The 12,377-nt window shown below is 46.9% G+C and overlaps 1 protein-coding gene across 3 annotated transcripts in view; it reads left to right on the top strand.

Moving 5' to 3' along the window:
- FHOD3 (formin homology 2 domain containing 3) overlaps nt 1–12,377 on the top strand; it is a 451,796-nt gene that overhangs the window by 200,714 nt on the left and 238,705 nt on the right. The window lies entirely within an intron of this gene.

Raw genomic sequence — 12,377 nt, 5'->3', positions numbered from 1 at the left:
TAAGGACTGTCTTTTGGAACACACGAGTGGCTTTGAATCCTGCACTTGATGGTCTGTGCTGCAATCGAACATTTCCTGTTGCTAAAAGCCAGCAAGCTTCATGTGGCCAGTCCCTGGGGACCTGTGAGGGCACGGAGCCTGGTGATTTTGGAAGAATGAATAACAGAACACTGTAAATATTCCTGACAGGGGATTCATTTGCTTTATCTTTATTAGATTGCCCAGAAGGCAATAATTGGTTTTGGCAACCAACAATGTGGAGACTGGTTGTAAAATTCCTCTGGCAACAGTTCTAGATGCCTCATTTGAATAGAGCAGAACAGTCTTGAGAGGGTCAGTCTGGCTTCAAAGGCTCGTCTATAGTTTTAACAGTATGGATGGAGGAAGGACTAGGACAGTATTTGAAGTCTTTTTTTCTCCCTCCTTTCCTGCCAGGATGACAAGGATTTGGTGCACGAATTTGTGGTGGCTGAAGGTCTGACGTGTTTGATCAAGGTGGGAGCTGAGGCAGACCAGAATTATCAGAACTACATTCTGAGGGGTAAGTTATGACATCCCTGCTGCAAGGCGGGGCCTGGCATCGCCTTCAGGAACTTCAATACTGAGACGTTTATTTTACTTTTATTTTATTTTTAGTTTTTTTTTTTTTTAACATTTCTCTTTTTTATTATGTTCAATTAGCCAACATATAGTACACTATTAGTTTTTGATGTAGTGTTCAGCGATTCATTAGTTGCGTACAACACCCAGTGCTCATCACCACACATGCCCTACTTAATACCCATCCCCCTGTTACCACATCCCCCCCCTTCTATAACCCTCAGTTTGTTTCCCGGAGTCCACAGTCCATACCAGGAGTTTTTTAGAAGACCTGGATTACAGAGTAAGGTGATAAAGACGCTCTAGAGCAAAAGCTGACGCTTACCTCAAGTTTTATCACTTCCTAGTAACTGGTTAGTGACTGAGCTAACTTGGCTGATTTTTACCTCACATCTCCTCCTGGTTATTAAGAAAAACCTACTTCACATTAAATTTTTGACACTCTCTTTCATTTGGTAAGGCAAAGACCACACTAAGAGGGCCTGCATTTCAGCAGGAAGTCGCCCCAAACCAAAGAGGCCAATTTATTTCCTGGGAAAAAATTTTTTTTCCAACTTGGGTTGTTACTGGGAGCGCTTGTCAGAAGCTCACATTCCCCACTGGGTCCTCGTGTTTCTGACTCGGTAGGTTTGGGGTGGGTCCAGAGCTGACACTTTAAAGAATGATTCTGAAAGCTATCGGTATAACTCCCTCCCTCCCTCCCTCCCTCCTTCCTTTTTTGTCAGGTGAGGCATGTGCTGAGTTTGAAGCACTGATCATTGTTCCAGTTCATAAAGTTAATGCTCTTTGGTTAAAGTATTTTTGTCCACCTTCATATAAATAATTTTATTTGATCCTATAAAAATGTGACCAGGGAGAGCAGGAATTATTAGGCTGGACTCTAAGAAATGACTGCTATCAAGTTCTGACCTACGAAAAGAGAGCTTAAATGTAGTTCAACCTTATCTCCATTTTGCAATGGGAGGGTTTGAGCCTCGAAGACCTGGAGCAGCTGTCTAATGGAGTCCGTTTCTCTAGGGCAGGGTCAAGTAGGGGCTGTGCGCAGACCCCGTGGCCCACGTCTCATCCAGGTCTTGTTCCCTCATCGCCATGTATACCTGCAACCCCACAGTGCCATCTTCCGTGTTCACAAAAGGGGAGAAAGAGTGCTTTTCCCTTTCCCTTGGGTGAGGGACAAGTATGTGACATGAGATTTACTCTCGGATGACCCGGATGACCGTGGTTAGCCCTGAATGGGGCAGCATGTTCCTGTCGTACTTCACCCTGAGAAGGCGCCTCCTGTTGTGCTTTACTCATCACAGCCAACTGAGGCTGGCCCTCTTGGACCGTGGCCCTGCGGAGCCAGGGCAGCAAAGAGCAAGAGAGAAAACTCAGGGCTCCTGGGGAAAAAAAACAAAAAACAAAAAAAAACCGTATTTTTGAGTCGGTGCTGTTTCTGTTCTTGATAAATCCAAATGTGTGCGTGAGAGAGCGTTCCTCAGCCTCCTGCTTCTGCTCCACAGCGTTCAGGAGGCTGGGGAGTCGTCGTCTCCTTTTGCCCACCTTCCATCTTTTTCTGGGTGTGTGGTCGATCCTCATTACAAGTTGTCAGAGGTGGCTTAAGGATGAATTTGATGAGTTCTATCCCCACTGTAATGAAAATCTGGAAGCTTCTACGGGGTGTGTAGACAGATGAATCCTACAGTGTGTCCTGCTTTTCCCTCCCAATGAGGCTGTCTTTGTGTTTGAAGAGATTCTCATCCTTAGCTTTCCTTTCACACGGGTCCAACACCTAGAACAGTGGAGGGCACTGAGATAAGGGTGAGGGAAACTCCTCTAGTTTACTTTCTACCTGGCTTAGTGATGTTTATAAGTCGAACCACTTGGAAGGAAAGAAACCTAAAATTACCTAATTTTGAATAGTGGGTCCACACGGTATGGTTTGTTGTTGTTGTTATTTTTAAAGCATAGACACACACCTCTCTGTCGAATTAATATTATACCCATCTACATGTTTATCTTTCTTCTTCTGACCCTTATCTAGGAGCGAATATGTATGTTTTTATAGTGTAACGCCAGGGTGACCTACATGCAAGCCTGGGTTGAGGGGGTGGCTCTGCTAGCTGCGATCAGCCCTTACCAGGAAGGTCACATTTTTTTAAAAAAGATTTATTTATGAAAGGGATTGGAGGGACAGCATGAGGGTAGGGGCAGAGGGGAAGGGAGAGAGAGAATCTCAAGCAGACGCCCCACTGAGTGTGGACCTCAATGCAGGGCTCAATCCCAGGACCCCAAGATCATGAACTGAAATCAAGAGCCAGCTGCTCAACCAACTGAGCCACCCAGGCGCCCCAGGAAGGCCACATTTTTGTCAGAAGCCCCTCACAGACCTCTCTCATAGGTTGGAACTGGGCCATCTGTAGTTGTAAGGGAGGCTGGCAGACCATTTGGCTTCCTGGACTCTAACCATATTCTGATGAATATGGTTTCTGGTCTCTGCCACATAGCTGGAGTTAGCAGGAAAGAGCTCAGCCCTGCTGAGAAAGCTCTGTCTAGTGAGCAGCCCTGTGGTGGCACAGGAGGAGGGAGTGAGGGCCTCCCTGCCACGGAGGAAATCGTGTCGGGGCAGAGTAACCTCAGTGGCTGCACGTGGCCCCAGATGGTGAGCTGTGCGAATTGCGCTTCCTGGTGGGGAAAGATGGTACTGATGCAGAACACCTCAGCGGGGCTCTACCTCAGTGCTTCTCGTGACACTGGCAATGGTTGGTTGGTTGATTGATTTTATTTGTAATTTTTTGGCAATGGTTTATTAATTTGCAGTTTGCAGTAGCAGGAAGGTGCCAAAGTCAGTTACCAAATGTTTAAGAATCAGAATGCCCAAGCATGGGGCACCTGGGTGGCTCAGTCGTTAAACGTCTGCCTTCGGCCCAGGGCGTGATCCCAGGGTTCTGGGATCGAGCCCCGCATCAGGCTTCTCCGCTGGGATCCTGCTTCTTCCTCTCCCACTCCCCCTGCTTGTGTTCCCTCTCTCGCTGGCTGTCTCTCTCTGTCAAATAAATAAATAAAATCTTAAAAAAAAAAAATGCCCAAGCACAATGAGGGGAGAGTCCTATCGGCCTCCTGCTGCTTCTCTGTGTGACGAAAGACCCTTGCTGCAGACACCCATTTCTTACACAGAAGCAGGCTCTGTGTTTTCATTGCCACCGCCAGGGCCTTGCTTTCAGACTTTTCCTTTCCAGTCGTGTTCGTCTACTGAAGGCCAGAGGCTCACCGTGGGGAATGAGCAAGTGCTCGCTCCCGTTCAGGTTACTAGGAGATGTTCTGTTTTCCAGAACGGGCGTGCCTGCCCCACCTCCGCTAAATCTCAGAAGCCTCGGTGTGAGCAGGGCCCGGTGTGCAAACCTCAGCACATTGTGATGTATCTGACCAGAGCCCGTGCCAGGAAGATACCTTCTGAGGGATGTAAATGACAGATTTCTCGGGGTGTGACTTTTGTGTTTTTATATAAGGAAACTATCATTTTTCCTAGCCCGCATGTTGAGTCACCCCTTCCTGACTTTGAAGAACTTCTCTTGTAGGCTTTTTTAGGTTGTGATCAGCTGCTGGCAGCCACCAGACATTCGCCATCAAGGACAACCTTTGAACTGCGTCTTTGTTCAACCTCGTTTCAACCATATTACCCTGGGTGAGAGATGGTGAGGCCAGATGCAGATCTGGAGAGAGGCTGCAGAGAGTGTGATGGTTTTGTAACTCACGGTTCCCTGGGGAGAACCCAGCGTGCCCCCCAGAGGCCACTCAGGAGAAGCATGGAGGTCAGTCATGAGGCAGAGGAAGAGGGCCAGCACCTTTGTTGTAGTTTCCATGGGGGGAAGCTGGCGGGGTGGGGTAAGTAGACTTAGGATGGGCTGGTGTATTTGAATAATTTCTGTGGGTTTTGGGCGGTTAGGGTGGAAGTATCATGGCATAGAGTGTGAGAGCCCGACGTGGCTGGTGGCTGGAGGTGTGCACTTGAGCTGCTGGAGAAGAGCTGACCGACCTCTACCCCTTGCCTCAGAACTGCATGGAGAAGCAGACATGTGAAAAGCAATATTACAGTCCTTGAAGTGGGTTGGTTGTCAAACTGCTCTTGGGGAGAGTGTGCCCTTCATGAAATTACCTTAGGAGCTCTGCTCCGTGGGACCACGTGTGAGTCCCCCAGATCCAAAGGAAACAAGAGCATTTGGAGAACCCAGTGCTTTCCACATCTGCTTTTAGAACTCGATTAATTTATCTTTATTTTTGTGCTCAGCCGTCTGTCAGCTTTTTTTTTTTTTTTTCTCTTAAGGCCCAGGAATTTGTTGCTTTTAGTAGAGGATGTATCTGCTGAGAGGTCAAGATAGGTTTTGAGTGATGGTGTTAGCCACGTGCTCTCCAAAAATGTGAGCCGGCTGCTGGGAAGAGGTCTAAATGCACAACATGCAGAAATAATATTTATCTGACTTATTTTTCTTGGATGGTTTTAGCTAATGATGTAAAGTTTTTTGTGATAGCCAGTATTTAATATAAGTCTCCTGTGGAATTTTGTTCCTCCCAATTATTCTTATTAAAGTAGGACCTAGAATGGTATATTCCTGGGAACTCTGTGCACACATACTGAGCCTTCACTGTGGGCCCCGTCAGGCCCTGGGGATGTGACGATGAAACCAGCAGGCCCTGGTGAGGCTTTCTGGAAGGTGCTGTGCATGGGCCACTTTGCATGCTGTGTCTCCCACGCCTTATATATTTTAAGAGTGTATATAGGTGATCTGCTTCGGGGCTGGGGGTGGGGGAAGAGAAAGAGATGAGTAGAATCAGTGGGACCAGCTGCCTTTTCTGGCTGTACTTCAAGGGAAGCTGCCTCTTAGGGCTAGTCTTACATGGAGAAATTTGATTTGATCATTTCACCTGAAGCAAAGTCCCCATTAATCATAAAATACCTCCATCATTATCAGAGCTGGGTAAGGTTTTAGAACTGTAGCTCAGCCCTTTCACTGCAGATATTTTATTTGTCCCTATAATGCATGTTAAAAATGGTTTAATGCCTGTCAACATTTAAAAATTGGAACATTTGACCTAAAAAAAAAATCCAGATTTCAGGTTTCTTCGGGGAAAACCGGAACCAGAGAATTTCAGTGCCTCGGCAAATATCATTTAACTATATTCCAGTCTGGGGGAAAAAATGCCTTCCATGTTAGGGGATCTCTTAATGAGGTTCAAGACTCCTGGCCAGGAGGTTTTCATCGGCATCGGCGTCACCAGGAACAGACACGCTATAGACAGCATGGAAAGAGATTTGTGATCTTAGGTGGTACAAAATGATCAAATGGTGTTTAAACCAAAATCCTCCATACTGGAAAAACTTAGAAGTTTGTGTTTTGCCATTTCTAAACAAAGGAGGTGGATAGACGTTTGGCTCAGACAGCAGATGGGGAGTGTAGGGAGGGGCCCATACTGGACCCAGGGTGGTGGGGATGGGAGCAGAAGTGGGGAGCTGCTCAATTCCTGAACCAAGCTCAAGTCCTTGGCGACTGTGTTTTCTTCTGAATATCCGGCCTCTCTATCCCCTTACGCTGGTCCTGGGGTGCCCAGACCTTTCTTGGAGGAAACTTCATCTCCTGAGATGAGCGTGTCAGAGTGCTCAGTCAGGACTTCAGGGATCCGTCATGGCGGCCGCATGGGCAGGCTTTGATGCGCATGACACAAGTGCACACGTGTCGGGGGGGGGTCTGTCACCCGCTTCTGGGGGGTGAAGCCAGTGTCAGTGATGGAGCTCTTCTGCACTTAATGTCCCTCTTGTGCTTGGTCTGTGTGACAGGGACTGCTGGCACAGATGGGCAGCCCATGAGGCCAAACTCAACTGGCAAGTGTTTTATTTGCCCAGAAGAGTATGTTAAACCTTTTCTAAGTAGTGGTGAATATTTAAAAATTGGGAGATCTGGACATAAAACTATGGATTTCTGACTTCTTTTGAAAAACTGTAAGCTCAAGCCAACACGGGGTCCTCATTGCTGCATGGCTGTCATTCGCTAGAGTAGAAGCAGCTGTTCCCTTGACATGGGGCACGTGGGCTCTGTTTACCTCCATTTCCACCGCTTCTTTTTTGTGTTGCTCCTGGGTGGTTCCACCTATTTCGTGGCCTCTGTGCCCTGTAGGCATGTAAGTTAGAAATCTCTGACTGATGACATCATAGACGGTGAAACTAGGAGTACAATGAGATAAAGCGGAAGAGTCTAGCTCTGTCACAGCAGGGCATAAGTTGTGATGTAGTTGCTACTTTGTGAACTTGGATCTCAAGTCTAACATGAGTAGTGTTTTTATTGTACCCCACCCTGGCATTTCTCAATAGGTGTGAAGCTCAGCACTGTCCTCTGCCTTCTCCCCCACCCAAGCCCTTACATGGGTATTATCTAGGGAGAGAAATTGTGTCACCACCCAGATAGTGGCATCCTCCAGTCCGAATGGCCACGCTTGGGAAACTGAGGCCGAGAGTAGGTAGAGTGGCTGACTGAGGCCAGAGCACACTGACAAGAAGACTCCCATTGGAAATTTGCTGCATTGGTTGCACTTGTAACGTGACAAAAGCCAGGCTTTCCTCTCCATCCCAAATCATGTGCCTTGGGCTCCACTGCAGAAAGTCCTTACTGTCCACTTATCAAAGGGGGGGGGGTCCAGGTGTGTGCCCGAGATGAGAATGTCAGAGTGTCAAGGCTAGCAGATTAGAGGCAATCTCAGATGGACGTGTCTGAAAAGAAAACAGAGTAAGACCGAGTGATGGTATACCTCTTTTTCTTCAAACAAATAGCCTTTTACAATTTTTATTGTGCAGTTTGTGAACACACTGTTGTATGGAAAGCAAACAGCATACAAAGGGGAAAAAAAGATAAAAATCACCCATAGTCCTATTACACAAAGATAAAAACCACTTCCTACCCGCACATGTTCATGTCTACTTCATGCATGCCTTTTACAAAAATGAAGTGTCCTCTAAGTATGCTGTCCATCTGTGTCAAGCCTGGGAGTGGCTTGAAAATATGGACCCTGGAAGCTGGCTTTGTGACATCTCTTAGACCTCAGTAGAGTTATTAAACTGCTTTCAACTGCAGTTTCCAGGGAGATGGTATCTACTTTATAGGAGTGTTGTGAATGTTCAAGGGCTCATAGAAAGGCCTAAATAAAGGATTAGATTGTAACTATGACAGTTATTATCAGTAATAATCAATGATATCAATGAGGTAACCACATATTGCAGGCTGAATTGTATACTTTCCTCAAATTCATATGCTGAAGTCCTAACTCCCAGGATCTCAGAAAATGGCTGTATTTGAAGATGGGTCCTTTAAAGAGGTACTTAAGCTGAGGTCATTAGGGTGGACCCTAATCCAGTATGGCTGGTGTCCTTATCAAAAGAGGGGACAAAGGCCTGTGCAGGGGGAGACCATGTGAAAACCCAGGGAGAATATAGGCATATACAAGCCAAGGAGAAAGGGCTCAGAAGGAACCAACCGTGTGGATATTTCAATCTTGGACTTGCAGCCTTCAAAACTGAGAAATTTCTGCTGCTTACACGCCTAGTCTGTGGTATTTGTTACAGCAGCCTGAGCAGACTGATACACTTCCTAGCGCACAACCCTCTGGGGGTTACTTGTCTATTACCTAGGGTGAAAGTTCCGAGGATAGGGTTGTTGTGTTAGATGGTACATACATTTGTATCTTGCTTGGGATTGAATCATTGTCCTGAGAAAGGATGAGGGGATTGATGCTCCCACCTGAGTTCCTTTCTGTTCATTTGCTCCAGGCCTGGGGTGATCATTTTCTCTAACCCTAGTCACTCCTGGTGATCAGGACACCCTTATCACTACCAATGAATTATTATACTCCTTTCTAAAAAGTGGTTTGTAATTTTGGTTGTCACCATGTTAAATCTGTTGATTAATTTGGGAAGAATTGACATGGTTATTTGAAAGTTCAAAACTATTGCTTACATGCACTTCTGTGTCCCAGGCTTTTCAAGTGTATAACTCCTGTATGTGTTCATCTGACTCTTGTGGAGATATCTGTTCCCTTTGCCTTGGTTACAGAATTCTAGGTCTATTCCTCCTTGGTGTTTTTGTATTTATTTTTGTTGGTCTCGTTTTTGAATTGGGCCTTGATATTTACCATGTGATAGAGTGAGAATATTCTCTTGGGACCTTTTGTTGTTTACTTGCTCTGTAAATTGGGTTTTGGAGTGTTATCTCCGGAGAGGGTCTTTCTCATGCCACCCCTGCCCTTGTGTGTGTGCTGCTTTGAACAGGGAGCAATCTGTGTCTGGGCCCTGCATTCTTTATTTGTAGCAACTGCTTGGCGAAGACGGTGAGGGAGAGTTAGCTCCTCTCTCTCTGTGTTGACATGTTTGAATCTCTTCTTAGACTGGAGGCTGCCTGGCGGAGATTTGGTCTGTGGGTTCTGGCATTTGCCAGCCAGCTGGGGGAGGTGGGCCACTTGTAGTTGGAGGATGTGGTCTTATGTTTTGTTTGTTTCCTTTCTCCCCGTGTTGAAACCTTTGCTTTTGGCGTCTAAGGATCTCTGGGCCATGGCTGTGTCTGACCTCAGCCTGACCTTTCTGCTCACCCACTTGGCGTGCTGTTGGTGAGGTGGCCTACAGGTGGAAGCAGCCATATTGCTGAGAAATTGGGTCGGGAGGCAGGGAAACCACACCCTGTCCTGCTTGGGGAGGAAGGCTGAGTTCCTCTTGTGGCTGCTGTATATGGGACAGAAGTGCCACCCCAGGGGGCTTTGTCCCATCTGTGTCCCTTCTTGTCACCCTGCCACCACCACCCTTTATCAGGCCTGCACCCCCTTTAAAACAACAACAACAACAACAACTGAGAGAACAACTAAGAGCTACACTTCTGTCCTTCCACTTCCAGCCACTTTGGGCACAGAGGCCAAAAATGGGCTCACACTGGGGCAGTTCACATCTCTCCCTTGTCCTGCCCAGATCATGGGGTACCATGGGTTTGTTCAACTTTTCTCCATGACCGTCTACAACAATGCATTTCTCAAAAGAGGGCATCGGATGCTGGGTCCAGCCTTCCCCTTGGACCTGCTGCCATCTCTGATGTATGTGGGTGGACCTCAGAGTCAGCGGCATGGGGTTGGCTCCCCCTCATCTCGGGGCTGTGGAATCTCTTCTCCACTGGGGCTTCTCATTGGTCTTCTGGGTAGATTGGTAGGAGGGTGGTTTGGAGGCTGCTTGTTGTGGTGCCGTTTTTTCTGGAAGTACTCAGTTATTGAATCCTCCTTGCTTGTGGCCTGTGCCCTGGCATAGCTTGGTCTGTCAGTGCTGCGGACAGGAACGCAGTGGGTCAGGACGATGAGGGAACTCTTGCCTGAGAAAGCAAGGAAAGCCCACAGCTGGGTCCTGACCTTCATTGGGACACAGTGCTCTTTGTTTTCCCTCTGAGTGCTCAGGTGAGAAACGACGGTACTGGGAGAGACCCCAGGTGAGACAGGTGACATGTGGGACCCTGAGCCCCTCACCACAATTGGCAGCCAGCAGGATATTTGCCTTTAGTTTCTAACTATGTGGATGCTTGGGCTTTAAGAGGATTTTGATTTTTCCCTGCTAACCCCTCTTCCAAGGCGCTTTCCCCCTGTAATTAGAGAATGTTTGTTTCTTGATAATTTTGCTTTTAGGGTTTGGGGTTAATAAGGCTTTTCTTTGAAGCTTTAATTTTCCTAAAATAAAAATCAGTTATTAATACTGTTGAATATCTCTCCCACTCCCCCTGCTTGCGTTCCCTCTCTCTCTCTGGCTGTCTCTCTGTCAAATAAATAAATAAATAAATAAAATCTTTTAAAAAAAATACTGTTGAATGTAGCAAGCATTAAATAGTAACAGAAACACTTGTGTAGAGCAGTCTTTATAAAGCAGGAGACAGCCAGGTCTGCCTGGGAAACATTATTTCCGACCTCGAGCATCATGAGGCCAAATCAGGTGAAATTGCTGATACTTGTCCATTTTTGCTTATAGAAATGGTAGACCTGAATGGTTTTATGTAATATTAGTATCATCATTTAATCTCGACTAATTCCCAGATGGATTAGATGCTTCTTTAAAATTCACCTTGCACTTTAGATAGAATTACAGCCTTCCAGAAGTTCAGGCCAGTTTGCAGACCAAACAAAACACAACAACAACAAAAACCCTTGAAATGTTGTGCTGTCATGTCTCTGAGTCTTTCAACCTAAACCATATCAGTCAAAGTCTCAGCCAAAGAGATTTCTCCAGAATGTTCCTCTCTACCAGAAACTTCAATCTTCTTCATTTTATCTGAGATGAGATAGAAGAAAGAAAGGCAGAGTTACTTGGTCATTCCTAGGTATGGAATTTTCCACGACCAAATCTCACTGCTGTGTGTTCATGAGGAATTTTTCTGCTCGCTTCATATGGAAGATGTGCTGCCTCACCCCGTCCTTCTCTCCTTGCTCAGGAGACTTTTCCCGAGGAACTGCAGGCTAGGACTACCTTCAATCATAATGGTTATTTCCTTGGCTGTAACTTTTTATCTTACATGTGATCTTCTTTTTTAGGACTTCTCCTTACAAATGCAGGCTTTTAATAGCACAGAATGGCTTCAGCAAATTTTAAATCTAGCCCCAAACGTGGATTAAAATTATCTTCTTGCCTGGAGTTTACAGGGGAAACATCACTCACTATGTCCATCGATTGCTGCATTTTGGAGTTTTGAGAGCTCTTGGTAGATTGGGCCAGCCTCCCAGTGGGATGCTGCCCTCTCTCCTGCCGTCCTTGTGGACAAGGTCCCCAGCCCAGGTCACTGCAATGCTGCAGACCTGCGGAGCCAGCCATGTCCTGGGTGTCCCGAGTGTACCTTGTCCAAACCCAACCCATCTTCACACCTTGGTCAGCACCCCCATGGCTCTGTTCACTGTGTTGGTGAAGAGCAGTCCTCCATCATATACTCAGGACCGCTGCCTCCTAGACCCCTGTCTCTCTCTCACTCTCCGTGATCCTCAGTCCCCACATCTGGACTTCTCTGCCCCCACTGCCTTTCACGTGCTTTCATCTTTTTCATTCCCAGTTCTAGTTTCTGACTTGAGATCATCACTTGCTCCTTCTTGATCTGCTCCAGCAGCCTGCTGATGAGTCTCTCTGCTTTCCCTCTTGCCTCTCTTTGGTCCAGTTTGTACCCTGTACCTTGTTGACCTTCTCCAGTGCTGAGCTGTCTCCTCAGTCCTTGGTGTAGATCCTTCAGTGGCTCTTCTCGTCCTCAGGATGAAGCCCTCACTCTTCCACGTGGGTAGCGCCCACCTTGGGCCCTCCCCTGCTGGGTGTACCTGTCTGTCCACTTCAGTGCTCTCTCTGACCTGGGCATCTGCCTGGGAGGCCCTTCCTCACCTGCTTCACACTTTATCCCTTGCTCCCTGCTCCAACTCAGAATGGGGCTTGCATACCATACTCTGCAGGAGACCTTTCTTTGCCCCCGAGGTTTTGGTTCTGATACTTACCTCACTGATATTTGTTGAGCATGCCCTATGGGCCAGAGACCCTAGGCTAATTCTGTGAATGATACTTGGCTGCCTGTGTGTCCGTTTCCATCCCTGATGCCAGACACATTTTAGGAGTTTAGCAAAAATTGGCTGAAGGAGAGGATACATGAATGACAGAATGTCTGCAGGGAAGAGAACTCATGACTCCCAGGGAAGCTGCTGGTTTGTGCTAAGGGTTTGAGAGAGCTCAGTTCTGCTAATTGTGAAGCTTTAGCCCAACAGATCTC

Source organism: Ursus maritimus, unplaced genomic scaffold (assembly GCF_017311325.1).
Source record: "Ursus maritimus isolate PB19 unplaced genomic scaffold, ASM1731132v1 scaffold_18, whole genome shotgun sequence".
Classification (NCBI taxonomy): Eukaryota; Metazoa; Chordata; class Mammalia; order Carnivora; family Ursidae; genus Ursus; species Ursus maritimus.
This window is presented reverse-complemented; position numbering and strand designations above follow the sequence as displayed.